Source organism: Natrix helvetica (genome assembly GCF_964273705.1).
Source record: "Natrix helvetica genome assembly, chromosome: 1".
In the NCBI taxonomy this organism is placed as follows: Eukaryota; Metazoa; Chordata; class Lepidosauria; order Squamata; family Natricidae; genus Natrix; species Natrix helvetica.
The window spans coordinates 275,800,402-275,815,410 of record NC_138548.1 but is presented as its reverse complement, the minus strand read 5'-3'; the positions used below and the strand labels follow the sequence as shown (position 1 = coordinate 275,815,410).

At 40.9% G+C, this 15,009-nt stretch overlaps 1 long non-coding RNA gene across 2 annotated transcripts; it reads right to left on the bottom strand.

Moving 5' to 3' along the window:
* Nucleotides 1–280: 280 nt before the first annotated feature.
* LOC309382706 lies at nt 281–9,480 on the bottom strand. 2 transcript variants are annotated; one of them, XR_014173699.1, is made up of 2 exons: nt 7,945–9,480; nt 281–2,145 (listed from the first exon to the last, which is right to left on the bottom strand). It is a non-coding gene; the product is annotated as an uncharacterized lncRNA (long non-coding RNA). The 2 variants fall into 2 exon arrangements; XR_014173700.1 differs by lacking the exon at nt 7,945–9,480 and adding an exon at nt 3,927–6,951.
* Nucleotides 9,481–15,009: the final 5,529 nt, after the last annotated feature.

Sequence of the window (15,009 nt, the reverse complement as noted above, 5' to 3'; positions counted from 1 at the left end):
TCATTAAGCATTTGGTAGCCACAGGTAAAAGCAAATTCGGTTTTGCTACGATTTAAGTGAGTTAAAGTATTTGCTCATAGTTTTGACATGACTTCTTTTCTATTTAAAATATGGGAATATAGAATGCATTGGAAACCATGGAACAGTTGGGGCGTGCGTGCATAGGTCGAATGAAATCTTAATTGGGTGTTGCCTCTAAAAAAACAGTACAGATGTCTATCAAATTCCAGCCTCCCAGGTCATAATTACTCAATTGCACTTAAGAGGAAAAACAAGACTATTTCTGGGTATGAATACATTTTTTTACTAAAATATTTTAATTTAAACATGCAATCTCCACCAGTTGTTCCAAAACAACTTATAGAAATCAAAAGAACACAAAGGCATGATAACAAAGGAGAAGGAAAATAGAACTCAGGCGAGAATGTGACCTAGCATTGCATATCAAGATTGAATAATACCTATAGAAAGGTCCAGCGGACTTGGAATAACATGAATAGTGAAAATATGGTGCCTTACGATAAACAGGCAAGTCATCCGAGGGAATAACCTGCAGGAATCAGTTACAAATTAACATAACTACAAGAGACAAATGAAGAGTAAAATAGATAACTGAAGCTTCAGACAACCATGAAGCGTTGTGGGAGATTTCAGCTACTCCACCCAACTGTTGGAAGTCCAAGGTCATGTCAGACCCCAATCCAAGAAAGACATGTGGAGTTACTTCTGAGTACTTTATTGTTCCTTACCTATAGACAGAAATCTTGCCAAACTAAATCAACTATTTGCATTACTATAGCTATATTCTGGGAATGAAAGAACCCTTTTAACTTTCTTTCTCCTGACTAAACTTTACATAGTTTGCTTCCTCTTTGTCCTCTGGAATGCAGCCCCTCCCTCTTGAGAGTCCAGACTACATTCCACTGCAGGCCAGGTCTATCCTTTCTCCTTGCTTCACTGTCCACTGTTGGGTTATCAATTGTTTCTTGAGTGCAGGAATTGAGTGCCAGACCATATGAAAAGCACCCTCACCTGGGTTTTGGAGCTCTGCTTGCCATCTGGAGCCTTCTGAGTCTTCTTTATTAGTCCTCTGTGTCTTTCACTCCAGTCTAGTGACATCTCCAGCTTCAATGGCCTACCAATATCTCACATGCCCCCTTCCCTCCTGTATGGCCATTTCAGGGTTTTAGAAAGAGCCCTGGTGGCACAGAGGTTATAATGCAATATTGCAAGCAAACTCTGCCACAGTCTGGAGTTCGATCTTGATGGGGCTCAAGGTTGATTCAGCCTTCCATCCTTCCGACGTCAGTAAAAGGAGGACTCAGATTTTTGGGGGCAATATGCTCATGTTGTAAACTGTTTAGAGAGGGCTGTAAAGCACTGTAAAGAGGTATATAAGTCTAAGTGCTATTGCTATTGCCCTATAACACGGGTGTCAAATTCGCCATGTCACGTTGCCATCACATGATGTTTAGCAATGTTTTCTCCTTAACGAAGCTGGGGTAGGCGTGGCCTGTGCATGACATATCTGGCCTGCGGGCCACCAGTTTGACACCCTTGTCCTTTAAGGACGGGCTGGAGAAATGAAATTCAAGAAAATCAAGAAAATAGAAGACTGAGGTGTAATATTATTCCAGCGTTAGATACATACAAGGATGCATCATTTTCTATTGCCACAGAAAGAAGGACCAGAAATCATGGTCACAAATTGTAGCTACCTAGGTTTCATTTGAGAAAAAGTAACAGTTGTGGAACAGCCTGCCTGTGCAAGTTGTGGGTTTACAGTTGTGAACTGCCATAGTCCATGTGTCATGAGAACATGGTTAATTTGTTTCAAGTTGATCTGAATTCAGAGTTAGATCTGTTTTTAACAAAAGCATAGAAAGCATTAAGTAAAATAATATGTACAATACTTGTCTTACGGTACATCTGTATTAAGTGGTTAAAACAGTCTTATGACTTGGTTCTAAACCAGCTTAAGGAAATCCTTTCTTACTGACAGGATTGCCAACAGCTTGCAAGGTCTTCAGTTTGGATTGCAGGCCATTATATACTCCCATAGGATAATCACCCTGCTGTGGTGGCGCTCCTATTTTTCTTCTCCAGCAAAAAGTGACTGACAGTTCCTTCCTGTGGCTGAGCCTCCTTGGAGAGAGGGATTGAGAGAGATAAATAAATGTGCATGCACACAGACACACATAGATACACAGACAACTCAACTTATATATACAAACTTAAGGCATTAAATGCATGTACTAATTTGCACAGCAACTACAAAAACTTTTACTTTAAAAAAACCCTTTTCTGTATTTGTTTCTAATGATTTTTAAAAAACGTATATTTTACTTGACTCTTGCAAGCTTACAATAAGTATACATATTGTCCTGGCTTACCAACTCTAATTGAGACTGGCAATTCTGTCACTAAGTAACACAGTAATAAAATGAAATATCACATGATGGCACCCAACTTTCAATGTCAGTTCAGGCTACAGTCATTAAGTGAATCACCTGCAGTCATTAAACACAAAATCAAGTGACTGCAGCTTACAACTTCCTGCTGATTTCCTAATTCACCTTGCACTTCAGAAGCCGGCAAATGGTCATCAGATATCCGTGGGACACTGTAATCATTTGTAAATGTGCACAAATTGCCGAGCATTCAAATTGTGACCACATGATCATGAAGATCTTATGGTACAAGTATCAAAACTGGATCGCGTCACGGGCCGGATCATGATGTATTGTGATGTTTTTAGCCTTTGCGGAGCTGGGGTGGGCGTGGCTTGCACGCGATGTATCTGGCCCACAGGCTGCCAGTTTGACATGCCTGTTATGGTGACCACAAGTTTAAGGAGTGGTTGCAATTTATGTGAAATGGACTATATTGTAGAAGAAGAAGAATGAACTTAGGGGTAGTTGATTGTGCTCTTCCCTTGGTAATGTCTTATTTCTATGGTAGAACCAGGAAAATTGTAACCTAAAAGTTTTTGAGTTGCCGTGTAAAATTGTTTCATTTCTAATCTAAGATAATTAATCCCAGATTTTAAAATGGAGATTGTATTTCACCTTGACCCAACTTTATCTAATATTGTAATCACACAAATATTATTAAATGCACTATAAATGGTACAATAAGAAAAATATCTGGACTAGGAAAGGGCACAGAAAAGTGCTGCCAATTATTATTATTAGTGCTTAGTATTCATTGGCATTATCTAGCAATGGTCCAGATTATTAAAAGACAGGTCCAGTTACATTTCTTTATTACATTGATCAAGTAATTAATTACATTAATCAGACAACATTGCTGGGCTAAATTGTAAATTTCAAATATTTGTGTTTGAAAGCTTAAAATGTGTTCTTTTCAAAGAGATCAGAAATGCAAGTGAAGCTGAAGCTAACATGTCATATGTGCTCCCTGTTTTAGACTTTATCTTCTGCACTTAAAAATGTAAAGAGCTTTCCACAAAGCAGCAATAAAATATTGCGAGGTCTGTCCATATTACCAAACCATAGTTTTGGCTTTAAAATGTTTTTGTTTTCATTTCAAATGATTGTGATATCCTATAGAAGTGCAGCTCAGGCAATATAATGCTTTCCAGGTTTACTGACTACAATACCCATCACACCATCATTTATCATTGTCTACATGTTGACCCAGATGATGGAGGTAGGAATCTGCAGAGTTGAAGTTTATTTATTTATTTCTTGGATTTCTAAACCACCCCCTCTCCCAAAAAGGGACTCCCAAAAAGGGAAAGTTTAGTCTTCTATATGTGAAAGATTATTTTTCCATAAGTGATGGTTACGTAAAAAACTTTGAATTTTCTTCATATTTGCTGTCCTTTTCGTCTATGTATTTAAAACAAACATATGCTTTCAAACCATGTAATAAGTGGACAAAGAATATTACTAAAGTTATACCATTATTGCTGTGTTCCATGCTCTGTGAATTTTCTTCTTTTTGTGCGTCCTTTCCAGCGTGAAATCTTTGTTGTTGGAAAACTATGCTCGGTCTGGGCTAGAACAGAGTGAGCTTATCCACCAAGCTCGCAAAGCCAGTGCTATTTATGTGCTGTGCAGTGTTTTGACCTTCTGAATTGGTTTCCCATTTTAGGAAAGGAAGAGGCACAGACGGAGAGAAAGAGACGGGCAGCTTTTTTTAACACGCTCCACAAAATGACTTGATTCCCATCCATTACACTTTTATTACTTGATCTGGGAACAAAATAGCACCTCAGTGGTTTAAGAGGATGTACCAGTGTGGACTCCCACAATTTATAAGATGAGACCGGAAGACCCTGATGGTTTATAAACACAAACAGAGTCTCTTTTTTGTTGTTTATAATCCTTAATTCCATGGTTTTCCTTCTTTCAGTCATGTTTGTGTATTTTAGACCATGCTTTCATTTTGTCAGGACAACGTTGTGTGTGGTTCCCACACATGAGAAATGTTGTTGACTGCCTTGAGGCTTTTCCCTTATAGAAAGTCAGAAATGATAGAGATTTCTGACTGCACCACATCCTGACATATTGAATGTGGGTCATTTTTCCAGCACATGCATGACTGCAGCTGTATCTGTCTTCTTTAAACTGATGCCCTCCAGATGTGTTGGATTACAATTCCCTTTAATGTCCAGCAAGTCATGGTTATGCTGGCTAGGAATGATGGGAGATGAAGTCCCACACCAAGTGGGGATGTTATGCACTCTTCCCCTAAAATAGATCCATGGCTTATGGCATCAGACTAACACACTCCTGTCTCTGAATCACATTTCTCTATATGTGTGCCTCTCAGGTTAGTTACTGGATCTTTCAACAAAATATTTAATTTCTGAAGGAGAGCAAGCATTTCCAGAAAACATTTTAGGTTTAACTTAAGCCTGGTGAGTTAAGCAAGTTTTAGTATCTAGTAAAATTTAAAGAGCTTTGATAAAAGGTTCAATTATTTAAGAAGCAGTGTTTTGCATATTCAACAAATATCTTCAGCAATACTGCGATTTTACATAACATCAGAGGTAGTAGCAAACTGTCTTATGGGTGAGACATAGTAAAAACAAACAAAAAAGCAAACAAAACCCAGGAGCATCTATAGGATGGTTCCAAAAAGGGAAACTGGAACTGTGCCTGGATGATTCAAGTGGCCATTTTGACTTTTTGAGCCCCCCCCCCCCACATCCTTACAGGCATCCTTGATAGAAATAAAATGGCAAATGAGGTACAGAAAGCTTGGTTTCGAGAACTGCAGGAGGGGTGGAAGAGATTAAAAAATATCTATCCCTCATGCCTGTCCACAAAGACTCAAAAGGACATAAATTCAATCTAACCAGGACTACAGTTGTAACCCAACAGTGACGTCGAGGAGAGAAAAGGAATTCCTGGAAGCCTGGTTTTCCACCAATAAATCAATAAACAGACACATTGACATTGACCCAGCCTATCAACCACTTAGAACAAAAGAACAGCGCCAACCACGATCCCAAAGGCCCCATTTAAAGACCAACCAACAGCCACACTGCAAACAAAGTTATAACTTACAGTGACATGACATGACATCATCAGAAGACATCCAAACAACAACACCAGCACTAATTTGCATCACGCAGGTGGTACTTAAAACCAAGGACTATGACTCAGCCAATCATACAACCTGAAATCAGACCAGGATTCAGAAAGTTATTTAAACGCCATGGCTCAGACAAGCACAATCCAAAACACACTGAAGAGGTCTCCTCAGATGGAGATGAAACTGTTGCAACTGAATCATCATGCTTGAAACTCAAACCAACAACATAATTAAAAAGTGTGGCTGATGGGATGCTATAGCTGTTTCTATCACCTCCTATCAGTCACCCATTATTTTGCACCTGTCTCTGATCAATTGATCTGGAAATATTTCATAGCATAGAGTGGATACCTCAATGCCAAATTTGTCAGTTTCTGCTGACAAAAAGCAACAGATAATTTGAACAAAGCACCATCTCGTAAAAAGGATGTCACAAAACTAAACTATCCCTGAGAGCCTTCCAGGATTGTTTTGATGTTCAAAAACTAAAGTTTAAAACTTCCAGGGCTTTTAAAATTCTAGATTAAAACATACAGTATTATGTTTGTTCTCTCCATTTTTATGTAGTTCAAGACTAAAATCAGGGTTGTTATTGCCCATCCCAAATAATCAACACATTTGGGTTATGCTCACTATAAAGGAGCTAAAGATGGTGTGCAAATTGAATTCTGTTACTTTTGATTTGGTTAAAACCTAGGCAGATAGATTCTTGGATTGGTATTAATCATGCATTACCATAATAATGCATAAGACTTTGACTTCAATGAAGTTCTGGGTCAGAAGACTTAATGAGAATATCTTGAATCACACCCCAGGCTTGGTGACAACACAGGCTCCCACTTGCTCCATACCACTCTGCCCCCAGTTCACAAATACCTTCTAAATGTTTATTCTAGCCGCCTATCCTCAGAGAGCAGGAGGTCCTTAAATTTCCTAACTGAATGAGCAACTTTTTCTCAGAAGGCAATTTATCCAATTACCAGCACATTTGCAACATGCAGAAGCCTAAAGACCCACTCATTTTTAGAAAGGCCACATTTCCTCTTGAAAATCATTAGGCTGCTATTTCTTGTCCATTTCCTCTCGGGCAGATGGGTTGGAGGAGTTCAAAGTTGCGCTTCCCAAGGAATGCACTGGATCTTACTGTTGTCATGTTCCTATAATTGTTTGCATCTAGAGTCCCATGGGAAGTGTATAGCTCCCAGCCAAAATCTATTTTTGGACAGAGAGGGACCACGCAGGCCAGCTTTCCCAATTTAGTATCCTCCCAATGTGCTGGACCATCATTGGAGGATAAGAGATTGGAGAAGTCAAACAGTAACCACTTTCACATCATCAGCACAGTGTAAATAGAAGAGTTGATATTATACAGCTATCGTGTATTCTCTAATATTAGACAAGCAACAGCAACCCACTGGTGGAGGCTACCAAGCAAGCAAAAGAATAGCTTTGATATGAGATCTCCTCTCTCCAATCTTAAGAGGTGGGGGAAAATGCTATTACTCAATGCCATCCACTTATACCCTTATCTCTTTTAAAGTTCATTAGAACTTGGTTGTTCCTTGTTATTAGAGTTTTTACTAAAATCCCCCCAAATCTCTTGGAGCTCAAGTTTGTTTGTTTATTTATTGCATTTAGAGATTGCCAAATCTTGCCAAATGCACAGCAATTTACAGCAATAAATGTAAATAATAACAATATTGCAGGCTGGAGCAATACTGTCAATTATTTTCTATACCTCCATCACCTCTGATATTTGCAAACATCCTGCTAGGTCATGCCTTCAAAATGCAATTGTGTGGTCTCTGCAAGGCTATTCTGTGGAATTAAAGTGATGCAGAATTTCCCTCCCATGGATGGATGGATAACTCAGTTTGCCCATAGAAAAAGAAGAGAAGGGCTTCCCGTTTTCATAGAGATGGAGGCAAAAGGGGTTGATTCAGCAGAGCATCAACACCGCTGGTGACTTGAAGTATCAAAGGTTCCAAAATTCCTCTAAAATACTGTAAATAGAAACTATGGAAGTTTCCCTGGTCAGTTTCCTTTTATTGGAGGCTAGAAAGAGAAAATTGTTGTTGTTGTTAGTTGCAAAGTCGTGTCCAACCCATTGTGACCCCATGGACAACGTTCCTCCAGGCCTTCCTTTCCTCTACCATCCCCTGGAGTCCATTTAAGCTCACGCTTACTGCTTCAGAGATTCCATCCAGCCACCTCATTCTCTGTCATCCCCTTCTTCTTTTGCCCTCAATCTTTCCCAGCATTGGGCTCTTCTCCAGTGAGTCCTTCCTTCTCATTAGGTGGTCAAAGTATTTGAGTTTTATCTTCAGGATCTGGCTTTCTAAAGAGCAGCCAGGGTTGATCTCCTCTAGGACTGACTGGTTTGATCGCCTTGCAGCCCAAGGGACTCACAGGACTTGCTTTCTTGACTCCTGTGAGAAAGAGAAAATACAATTGCCATTTTGCCTCTTACACAGTGAGGAGTGATAAAGTTCTGGAAGGAACAGCAGTTCTGCAATAGAGGTTCACCTACTAAATCACCCACCTAATTATTTAACCAATTCCCTTGGCAGTCCCTGCAACAGGGCCTTTTTGGAAGTGGCTCTGCGTTTATGAAAGCCTCCCCTCAACAGATGCATGGCTGAGTCCTTCTTTGTCTACTTCCACATTTTCTATTTTTCTTTTCTTCCTGTTTTAAAGAAACCGCATAAAGAAATACGATGGAATGAGATGATTGATTCAGGGTAAGAGTTCCGTTTAGATTAATTTGGGGATGTCCTGGATTTTTCTGTTTTGCAAAAGTTCAAATGAAACATATGCCTATCCCCTGACTTTTGAAACATACATGCATGTGCACCCCCACAATGACTTTAGAAGAAGCATTTGCTATTTTACTCAGTGACTAGTACCTGCCTTCAGCTCTGGCTGTTACTTGAGATTCTCTGAGTTAAATCTATAACATTTATGGTTCCTCTGAGGCCGAAGACTCTTGGCAAATCATTGGCTCGTTCAAGAGGTTATTATCTTTTGAAGTAAAGCAAAATCCGGAGAGAGTTGCTTTCTCCGACAGCCGTTTGGTTGATGCTTTTCAGAGATATCCTTTTACTGGAGGCGACAGATATTGCTCTTGCATTGTCTGGGAGAAGTCATCATCTCCACCCAGCCAAAGGAATCCCTCATTGACATAACTCCCTGCATTAACACTGCACCCTCCTTCTATTCTCTGCCGTAATTCTGCCATTTGCTCTTTCTGTTATAAATTATTGATAGAGGAAATGCTGAGTCAGGCCACTGAGGCTGTAAGTGGGGCCATGAAACTCAATCCATGCTAATTGAAAGCTTCCTGTGCTGCAGTTTTGCCCACCAAGGCTATACTTGAGCCTGGCTTGTCATGCAGTACCTGACACATTAGGGGTGGGCATGCAGAAGGAGTGAAAGCTTTGAGTGGCAAGGGGTCATCTCTGAAATCACTCAATCGAGCTCATAATGGGATCAAGCCTAGACTGTCCATCCAATTTCAATAAAGCCAGGGAGGAAATGCAGGCACTGGGAGAAGCTGTGGCGAAGGGAGTCTGTTTTTACATAAGTCTGCATTTGCATTTTACACTTTCTCCCTAGCTCATTGAGCAAGGCCAGGACTACATGCAACATTAACATCTACAAATGCAGGAAAAAGCATCTGGAAGTAGCTAACTGAAACGACAATTTTGATTAAAGCTGAAAAAGTGCTAACTTTTGAAAAGCAAAGTCACTTCCACATACAAAAGGGTTGTGTTCTCAGGTGGTATTTAGTCGGTTCTCTCTGGTTTGGGTGAACTGGTAGCAGCGGCGGCGGCGGCAGCCCTGACATAATGTGTGACCTTCTGCACATGCGCAGAAGGTGGTACGCATGCACAGATGTGGTGTGTGTGCTCACATTTGTGAACCGATATGGAAGGTAAGTGAATCCCACAGCTGGTTGTGTTCTTTTGGGGTCAATGTCCTTGTCTGCCTGCAATATCACTGGATTTTTGGCGATCTGAGTGAGTTGAGTTGATGGTTCAGGCACTGGTTTTGAACCAACACTATAGAGATAGCTTTACAATGTTTCCTCTGGAGCTATAAAACGCAAGGAATTCTTACCTTCTTTCTTAGATTATCCTGACCTCCGTCCAATCAGGATTCCATAGAACCTTGCTGCTGATTGGGGAACCTAGGAGGCAACGAATCTATAAGAGGAGTAGCAGAACCTGGGGTCAGAGTTAAAAGAGGAACCGGCCTAGAATCCTTATGTAGCCACAAGTGAACAAAGCCCAATTCCGTTGACCTTTTCTAATTCCATGCAGGTCTTAAGTGTCAGTTGAGAAGATTCTTGTGCATAGGCATAATTAACAAAATACTAGTTGGACCTTCACATGTGGACCCGATCTTTCCTGCCAAAGGAAACAGAACAAGAATAATCTTCAGAGGGGTTATTTTTGTTACTTTTCCAGAATAGCTGCAGGGTCCAGTAAAAAAAAAAGGCAGGATGGTGGTTGCTGTAATGTGATTTAAGCTCTCTCTGTGTTTTATATGCATCCATGTGGGACATATATAAAAACAGACAGAGATTCAATCTCACCATTATGGTCACTGTCTTATCTTTTTTGACCCTACAGATGCATCTACCCTATTCATACCAATCTTTGGCACTTAGCAGAATACATTATGACAATTATAAAACTAACCTACTAACTTAGGAATTAAATTGCATGCATACTATTTCCATGAACAAAATGTGTCCTAAAACATTCCTACTATTTTTCTAAGAGACCATATTTCTATCTTACTGACAACAGAAGATTCTTGTTGGTAGCTGATTAAACACAATCTATTTGGGAAAAAATGAGTTGATTAGTTTTTGAAATTGCTATTTCAAATGTAAAGAACTCTAGTAGTGAAGCCATCCCAAAGGTTTTCAAAGATATGCAAACTTTAGAACTCTCCACCTAACCATTTAACTTTTCCAAGTTAAATTGTTCTGACGTATAAACGCTGACATTTCGTCTTCTAGAGACTTTCTATCAGATCTGGATTTGCAAATGCACATTTCATCAATAGTATTGATTTCAGGAGAAAAAGCTGCAATCCTAGGGATAGGAGGGAATGAAATCTCATATCCAAATTGCTTCTGGGAACCATACATCAATGTGACTATGCACCAGTTCCCACAGTCACTTCAGAGCTCAATTAAAAGTGCTTTGATAGAGTTCGGCTTGTCCCCAAACAATCACATCCCTTTGAGATGGGGAAAAAAAAAAGCTCTGGGGTACATAGAAAAAGGATTGCTAGAGCGCATTGGATTTTCTAGAGTGGATTCACAGGACTATTTCAGGAAAGGGAGACAAATGTTAAAAGAAAATTATGGACGAACCCAAGAAAGCTTGCTTCAAGCCTGTAGTTGTTACATGCTAATATAGGTGTCAATACAGGAAGTTGCTTCTAATGACAAGGGGAAACGAGGAGACTCTTTCATTCATCTCCTGCTTAGCACATACAGATGTATTCATAATTATCCCTTGCCCGAGGGGAAGTAGGCCCAGGTGGGATCCGAAGCAGCTTGTATGCCTGCCAGAGAGCCCAGCGAGGAAGAATGATCCCTCGACAACTGGAATGTCATTTAGTGAACAAGCACAATAAACCACAGAGCTTTCTTCCTGTCTCAGAGACCCATAAATTACAAACATTGCACCTGCCTCAGGCCACGTTGATATTGTCTCATTAAACTTGGGGAAGAATCAACTTTTCAGCTGCTGGGGGAGGTGGGGGGTAAGAAGTAGGGAAAAAAAGGGAACAAGATGTCCTAAATGTCCCCTGCCCTCCCCCTCCCTCCCCCTCCTTCCTGGCTCCTGGACAAAGCTGTGGGCTTACCTTAATGCCGTTTGTCATGACTGAACATTTCAAGTGGATTTGTAATGGTTTTGTTATGAAGGCACAATTGAAGAAAGAGGCGGGGGGTGGGGGGGAGAGGGGGGAAGCCATGCAATGCAAGGAACCCTTTGAAGAAAACCTTCCTGAAAATATGTCTTAGCTTCAACTTCAGAGGTTGGTCTTTTGTGTGTCTTCTGTTATGGTCAGAGCTTTATTGTCATTGTGGCATAGAACCAGTGGTGGGCTTCAAAATTTTTTAGAACCTCTTCTGTAAGTATGGCCTGCTTTGTGGGAGTGGCTTGCCAGCCATGTGACCTGGTGGGAGTGGCTTGTGGACTTCAGCTCCCAGAATTCCTCCTCTAGTCATGTTGGCTCAGGAACTCTGGCATTTGAAGCACGCAAGTTTTAAAGCTATCAAGTTACAAGACCCTTGCACCCCTAACCCTTTAGAAAAAAAAACCCCAGGGGTGTTCAAACTTGACAGCTTTAAGACTTGTGGACTTCAATTCCCAGAATTCCTCCTCTCGCTCTTCATCTTGATGATGTGCGGACGGGCGGGGGGAGGGAGCTGGAACCGGTTCTAAATGGCATGGTAGATTTGTGGAACCTCTTCTATAGAAGAAATTAGAACTGGCAGGAACCCACTCCTGCATAGAACCAAGACTAACTTTTAACACACTTAGTATATAGGTAGTCCTCGACATAAACCACAATTGAGCCCAAAATGTACAACTTTCCTTGCCACATTTGTTAAGTAAATCACTTTAGTTGTTAAATTAGTAACATGGTTGTTAAGAGAATCTGGCTTCCCCATTGACTTTGTTTGACGGAAGATTGCAAAAAGTTGATCACATAACTCCATAATTTATTTATGCAACCATCATAAATGGGAACCATTTGTCAAGCATCTGTATGTAAACTACATGGCCATGGGGATACTGCAATGGTCATAAGTGTGAACAATTGTCATAAGTTCCTTTTTTCAGGGCTGTTGTAACTTTGAACGGTCACTAAATGAGCTGTTGTAAATCGAGGATTACCTGTAGTTAACCAAGTTTCCTATTTAAAACAACAAGGATAAGTTTACACGGTAGGCCAAGCCATGGTTAGGCTGATCATGATTTGCTGAATAAACTACAACTGAACTGAGTTCACACTTGCTAAACCAAACCAAGCACTCTTCATATAGCTTTGTGTATCAGGGCTCTAAAATGAAAGGTTTTTCAACTTTTTCAGGTCACAAAACTTGTTAGCTAAAAAATAAATCCTAAATTCCAGATCAAGATGGAAAGTTCTAGTGATAGGAAACCTGGCTTCATTTTTCTTCATTACTCATGGAACCACATCACATTCACAAGAGTTTGGAAAATCCTGGCATGTAACACTAGATTTTCCATCTGAAAAGCCAAGTCTCAAAGAAGCTACCTTCATGAGAAGTCGTGGTAGAAGGCCTTGAGTGTGCATAAAAAGGACAGGCTTTGATTGTGTGCTTGTGACCGGCACCTTGGCTATTTTGACCAACCACCTCCATGTAGATCCCTCCCACCTCCCCTGGAGATTAGTTAAAACCCCATTCCCAAACTCCAATAAGAAACCATGAAAAACTATCTCCTTTCTGTGCCAACAATCTTGATCTAAATCAGGGGTGTCAAACTCAAGGCCTGCGGGCCGCATGCAACCCGTGGGTTACTTAAATCTGGGCCATGGGGCAACTCTGGAAACAGTGAAGGACCGGCCTGCAGTGCCTCTCCCAGTAAAAACAGAGCTTGGGAGGGCCCTGCGAGGTCCTCCTGAGCTCCATTTTCACTGCGATGGCCTCCTACAGCCCCTGCCAGTGAAAACAGAGCTTCCCCTGAGGTCAAACATAACCCTGATGCGGCCCTCAATGAAATCGAGTTTGACATCCCTGATCTAAATCAAGAAGGCTGCAATGGGGGATTTTTGTGATAGGAGACCTGTGGAAGACCAAGGGCTGCTGTGAGTAGGGTGTGATGCAAAATGCCAAGGACTATGACATATATGGGAAAACCAAGGTTTTCTGGGGTTGCCTTTGGATTTTGATGGAAGGTTGGATTCTTTAAAAACACATTTCATCTATTTTAAGGCCTATACTTGGTCTTGGTGTATATTTTTAAATGCCTAACCCCCGAACGATGGTAAATGGTGTTTCCTAATTTTGACATTTGTGGGCTGGTGCTAGAGAACCACAAACCAGAAGTTTGAAATTGCCTGAAATCCTAGGGGCTCAAAGGGATCCAGCTCAGTCCTAGATAGACCCAAAACCTGACTCAGAAGATTGCAGCTTCCTCTCTGGGTGGGAAGCGATGCAATCAGAGATGTATATATGTATATTTGTGTGCTTATGTAAAGATGCTTGTACATAGGAGCACTCACAAGAAGCCCACAATCACAAGTACCAACAGAATATAAGTCATCACGGTACGGTTGGAATGGGCCCGGTGTCATCCACATGAATGCGTGCAGTGCGCGCATGCGTCTTACCGCCTCTGTGAGCCTCCACAATGCTTTAGCTGCTCAGCAAATTGTCGTGCAGGTGCTGTATGCACCCTGCGCATGCGCGGAAGTGCCGAAGACTTAAAAGACCGGTAAGGAGCTCAGGCAGGGGGTGGGCCCTTCGGAGAATTGTACCGGAACGGTATCCGGTGCTCCGGGCAGGCTCCGGTACACCCGTACCTGGGTGTACCACCTGCAACCCACCACTGATCGCGGGCTGTGGCTTCACCCTGCCTCACAAGTCAATTACCTCAGAAAAATGTCTTGTTCATAGAGTTAGCAGAGATGGCTAAATTGAACTGCTTTGATTAAAGAAAGGAATACAATTAATGTTGTTGGTACTTGAAAACTTCTTCTGGACTTTGTGGTGGAAACAAAATGAAACTTTGATTTTGGGTTTTGCTGATTGGATAGGTTTGTTGTTATAGGAATGGCTAATATATATTATTCTGTAAAAGTAAAACATCAATGCTTTTCTTTTTCTTTTCCCTTTTACCCTACACATTTTCTCCTTCCCCTTTTCCTCCCCTATTTTCCCATTGTTTTTTCCCCATTTTGGTATTTGATAGTTTGATAAACTAATATCCTTGAATCAAGACAATAGAATATAAGTAAATGCCTTGTATACCTGTGATTGTTGTAAATGCTAATAATGTTTTAATGTGAAGTGGAGTGGGGTGGGGAGGGTTGGTTGATATGCAGAGAGTGATGAGGATCAAGCTAACCTAGCAAGAGTGAAGCATTGCTTATCCCAGCTCCTTGAGAGAAAAGCAGAAATTCATGCTGGAATGATTCTGGTTCCAGAAAGAACTTCCTGCCTTCTGAACATGGGAATTACCCAGTGCTGTAATATTGCTCAGGGGATCAAAGTTTCAAAGCTAATAAAAACTGGAAGAAATCCCAAAGTGGGGGGATATGACAAAAATGGAGGAGACAGGAAGGAGGGAGTGTGGTACATAACTAATGGACTTTGGGAACATTAAAAAAAACTATTTAGCAACAGACTGTATTGGGATTGGATCTCGCACCTGAGGTTGAAAA